Raw genomic sequence first — 5,626 nt, forward strand, 5'->3', positions numbered from 1 at the left:
CGTATCTTTTCCTCTAAGAGTTTGATAGTGTCTGGCCTTACAGTTAGGTCTTTAATCCATTTTGAGTTTATTTTTGTATATAGTGTTAGGAAGTGTTCTAATTTCATTCTTTTACATGTAGCTGTCCAGTTTTCCCGGCACCACTTATTGAAGAGGCTGTCTTTGCTCCTTTGTATATTCTGGCCTCCTTTATCATAGGTTAGGTGACCATAGGTGCATGGGTTTATCTCTGGGCTTTCTATACTGTTCCATTGATCTATATTTCTGTTTTTGTGCCAGTACCATACATTCTTGATTACTGTATCCCTGTAGTATAGTCTAAAGTAAGGGAACCTGATTCCTCCAGCCCCGTTTTTTTTTTGTTTTTTTTTTTTTCCTCAAGACTGCTTTTGTTATTTGAGGTCTTTCATGTTTCCATACAGATTGTAAAATTTTTTGTTCTAGTTCTGTGAAAAATGCCACTGGTAATTTGATAGGGATTGCATTGAATCTGTAGATTACTTTGGGTAGTAGAGTCATTTTCACAATATTGATTCTTCCAATCCAGGAGCATGGTATATCTCTCCATCTATTTGTATCATCTTTAATTTCTTTCATCAGTGTCTTATAGTTTTCTGCATACAGGTCTTTTGTCTCACTAGGTAGTTTTATTCCTAGATATTTTATTCTTTTTGTTGCAATGGTAAATGGGAGTGTTTCCTTAGTTTCTCTTTCAGATTTTTCATCATTAGTGTATAGGAATCCAAGAGATTTCTGTGCATTATTTTTGTATCCTGCAACTTTACCAAATTCATTGATTACCTGTTGTAGTTTTCTGGTGGCATGTTTAGGATTCTCTATGTATAGTATCATGTCATCCGCAAACAGTGACAGTTTTACTTCTTCTTTTCCAATTTGTATTCCTTTTGTTTCTTTTTCTTCTCTGATTGCCATGGCTAGGACTTCCAAAACTATGTTGTATAATAGTGCTGACAGTGGACATCCTTGTCCTGTTCCTGATCTTGGAGGAAATGCTTTCAGTTTTCCACCACTGAGAATGATGTTTGCTGTGGGTTTGTCGTATATGGCCTTAATTATGTTGACATAGATTCCCTCTATGCCCACTAAGTGAAGACTAAAATAATAAATAAATAAATAATAAATAAATAAATAAATTTAAAATAAAAAACAAATATTGATTCAGTAGGCAGATATAGAGAGTTTCTCCTGTACCTACTTGATAGAAAGTTTTCCACTAATGAAAGTGAAAGGATTTTTATTAGTTTTTGTTTCTTTTTCAAACATTTCCTAAGGTTTCTGGGAATGGCAGTTGGTAGTGAAGAGAAACCATCACCACAGGTTTAGAGGTAGGTCAGAGGTCCATCTTTTTTCAGACCCCTATAGCTCCATGACTTCTCTCCTTACATGTATGTCCACTCTGGAGAAAATTTATATAAAAATAAGATAGTATTCGGGGCCTTATTTCTACATCCATTCACTCATTCACACATCCAGTATTGCTTGAGAGTCTGTTATACCAGGCACTGTTGTAGGTGTGGAGGCTACAGCAGTGAACAAAAAAACAAGACCCTACCCTCATGGAATTTCCCTTTTGCTGGGGCAGATGCACACACAAAAACCAAACAGCTACTCTGTATAGAATTCATCAGGGGTACATGGGTGGTGTGGGGGGAAGTGAAGCAGGGAAAGGAGAAGAGGGAGCATCAAGGAGCATCAAGGAAGTGAGTGTCCATTTTACAGTGGATGGTCAGGGAAGGCCTCCATGAACAGGAGACATTTAGGCAGACAGCAGAAGTAAGCAAGGGAACCAGGCTAGCCAAGTGGTTATCCAGATGAAGAGCACAGATGGCAGTGGGAACAGCAAGTGCAAAGGCCCTAGGGTATATAAGAAACAGAACAAGTGACTATCTTATGGGTATGACTGATTGGTTTCAAAACTTTGACATTTGTTTTAGGGGCTGCTGGGAAGTTTGTAAAACTAACTTGGGTACTGTGACTCCTTTTCTCCCCACTTGAAAATTAAAAAGTGACCATCAATTAAGGTCAGATAATTATGCAGATTTTTTTTGGCACAACACAGAAGGATGTGTGCTCTTCATCTCTTTCTGAAAGAAAACATAATAGGGTCCATGCTCAGGGAACCATTGTGCTTCTGGGACATCGGAGCAGCAAGACAGCACAGCAGCATCCCCTCTGCAAAGGACTACGGGTTTTGGAAAGAGAGAAAGGAGAACTGAGTCCAAAGCTTGGTCCTGCAAAATGCAAGAGAATAAACAGAGACACCAACCCAGGACTTTTGCTAGTTGCACAGACGGAGTGTCACCACCCCTGGAAAATCCTTCATGCTTGGGCAGGAGCCAAAAACCAGTGAGCATTACTGTGAAAATGAGGACTGTGTCCACGGCCTGTATACTCTTCTTTTTTTCTTTTAAAAAGATTTTATTCAATGTCTTTATAGAGCAACATCCAGACTCCAGATCCAGCGGCCAAGGAGACCGTATTATGCTGTGGGTACCAGCTGGGGCATGGTAGGTAGCTCTGGCTTCCCACCCTTCTGCTCGGAGATGGAGGTTGTGGGCAGTATTTCATCTTTGGGTTCCACGATGCTCACGTGATCAGGCAGGGGCTTCTTAGGGCCAGTCTTACCAGTTGGGTCCCAAGGCAGCATGATCTTTACCTTGATGCCCAGCACACCGTCTGAGCAGCACATGGCACACAGGAGTATCAACATAGTAGTTAACAGGGTCCCCACTATGGATCATCAGGCCATCCACAAACTTCATGGATTTAGCCCTCTATCCTGGGAGTTTCCCAGACACCACGACCTCGCAGCCTTTAGCCTCACTCTCCATGATGAACCGCAGCACACCACAGCAGGCCCTCCACACAGCAAGGCCTCCTAGGAATTTGTAACGCAGAGACTCTGCCTGGGCAATGGCGCACAGACTTCTTGTGGCCACCTTTTCAGCATAAAGCTCTACACTGCCCTCAGGGAAGCCAAATCTCTTCTGAACCACAGCAGTCAATTCCCAGATCCGCCGGCCCTTCTCACCAAGAACATTGTGTGTCCTGGTGGCCAAGATAATGATTTCTGTCCTGGTTGGTGTAACTTGGACCTCAACTCCAGAGTACCCATCTTCAGCCAGCTCCCAAATGAGAAACTCGTTCCGTTCAGCTTTGAATATGCCGTCAGCAACAAACTTCCTCTTCTTGGAAATCTGCACTGCCTTTTTGCCACCACGCGCCACCGAAAGGAAAAGGCTGTACACTCTCTTAATTAGAATATATTGGTGCCTGTTCAAGGTGGATCGATGAGCAGGCACCTTGAGCACCCTTGGGGAGCTGGGTAAAAAGCAGCTCTCAAAGAAAGGGCTCTTGAAGAGGCCTTAAGAGGGAACCCAAGAGGTGCCAGGAGAGCAGAAGGCCAGTGCCAGCCCTTTCAAAACTCCACGCAGGGCTTCCCTGGTGGCGCAGTGGTTGAGAGTCCGCCTGCCGATGCAGGGGACACGGGTTCGTGCCCCGGTCTGGGAAGATCCCACATGCCGCAGAGCGGCTAGGCCCGTGAGCCATGGCTGCTGAGCCTGCGCATCCGGAGCCTGTGCTCTGCAAGGGGAGAGGCCACAACAGTGAGAGGCCCGCCTACCGCAAAAAAAAAAAAAAAAAAACTCCACGCAAACTCAGTCACCTTACGGCCATGAGATGTCACCAAGAAGAGACATGGTTTTGTTTGTTTTACTTTGTCTTTTTTTAGCAGCAGATTTTCTCTCTGACATTCAGACATTGTCTACAAGCGTCTGACTTTCTGAGATTGTTTGAGAAAAAAAAAAAGCCTAATTATTCAAACGTCTGGGTCAGTGGTTCTTAAACTTCTGACTACAGAAGGATACCCTGGGAACTTGTTAAAAATTTCAGTGTGAGGCCCCATACCCCGGAGATGAAAAAATGTAGGTCTAGGAATATGCATTTTTACATTCCCCCAAAGCCATTCTGAGGCTTGTAGGTCAAAGGACCTTACTTGGAAAAACACTGGCCCATCCCCTCTCCCTCCCACCAAAAGGTCCTTTTCCTCACTGATAAAATGTGGTTGTTTGGGGAGAGGTGAGGGAGGGAAGGAAGACACGGAAGTTGCCCAGATTGCCTTGCAATTCTCTCAAACTGTGGTTCCTGACTGCAGAAAGTCTGTGTCTACGCTATTCTGTTCCCAGATTCAGGCACTACTTGACTCAGTACGTAGCTGGCTACATGGCGCAGCATGAAGACAGCCTGCCCAAAGCTGTCGTTCCTAGTGCCCTGCCCAGCATGGCACTGGACGTCGAGGTGTCCCCCCATGAGGACAGGAAGGTGCATCAGCCATACCACGTGGCTGGCAGGGACCCTTGCCCAAGCAACCCTGCTGGAGCCCCCAGAGTAGACCCTGAGTAGCTCTGTGACCTTAGCAAAGTCACTTCTTTTCCTCTGAAGAATCAGAAGGTGGGTGAAAGAAAAACTTTGGAAGGCCCTTCCTCTCCCACCAACCAGGATTCCAAGAGCAAAGGAGTGTTCATGGTGAGCTTGCACCGTGGAGATTCAAACCAAGCATGGCGTGCTCTCCAGGAAGTGGGCAAACCCAGCAATTGGGGCCATGGGACACAAGTGACAAGCTAAGGTTGTGAGGACCCAGAATATCAGGAGACAGGGCAGAGGAGGGCCTGGGGAAGAAGGGAGAAGAATGTATAAGCCAGGGTTTCTCCAGCTCGGCACTGTGGATATTTTGGCCCCAGTGATTCTTTGCCGCGGAGCAGTCCTGTGCACGGTAGGTTATTTAGCAGCATCCCAGGCCTCTACCCACTCGACGCCAGGAACATCCCTTCTCCCCCACCTCCAGTTGTGACAACTAAAAATGTCTCTAGACATTGCCAAATGTCCCCTTGGCAACAAAACTGCCTCTGGTTGAGAATCACTGGTTTAAATGAAACAACACAGTATGGCTTTATCCAGCTTTATCCTCTTAATAATTATCCCACACGCTCAAAAGGAATATATGTAATTTCTACTAGCATACCCTGAAACTATCACTGCTCGGCTATTTCACTTGTTCACAGTATCGGTCTGAAAGGTAAAGACCACCGCTTCCCAATTCTAACCTCCAGCAAATTAAGATATACGGGAGGTTAGATTAAATTAAGTTTAAATAAAGGGGCGTGCCAGGGGGTGAAGGGGTGAAACCCACCAAAGGAGCAGAAATGTAGGGTAAGAAAAGTGGGAAGTCAGGGCAGAAGCTGGAATTACAGACCGTCAGTCTGGGCTGAAAGAATGAGGAGACCCTTGAGGGTGAAGGGAGAGATGTGAGGGTGAGAGAGAAGGAAACTGGAACCTACAGAAGACTGAGGAAATGTGGAGAGCGGGAGACTGGGCCATAAGTCTCTCTGTGTGTGTCTGTTGGTATCTGTGTGTCTATGTGTCTGTTTTTGTCTGTGTCTGTGTGTCTCTGTATGTGTGTCTGTGTGTGTCTATCTGTGTGTGTGTCTGTATCTGTCTGTGCCTGTATCTGTGTGTCTGTGTGTGTCTCTCTCTGTGTGTGCATCTGTGTCTGTGTGTCTATCATCTGTGCATCTGTCCATGTGTGTGTCTGCCTGTGTGTGTCTTT

At 45.3% G+C, this 5,626-nt stretch overlaps 1 pseudogene across 1 annotated transcript; it reads right to left on the reverse strand.

The window, feature by feature from the left end:
* Positions 1–2,426: 2,426 nt before the first annotated feature.
* Positions 2,427–3,223, reverse strand: LOC308609169 (small ribosomal subunit protein uS3-like; annotated as a pseudogene). Its single transcript has one exon. The product of its transcript is annotated as a small ribosomal subunit protein uS3-like (transcript).
* Positions 3,224–5,626: the final 2,403 nt, after the last annotated feature.

Source organism: Mesoplodon bidens (assembly GCF_964165515.1).
Source record: "Mesoplodon bidens genome assembly, chromosome: X".
Classification (NCBI taxonomy): Eukaryota; Metazoa; Chordata; class Mammalia; order Artiodactyla; family Ziphiidae; genus Mesoplodon; species Mesoplodon bidens.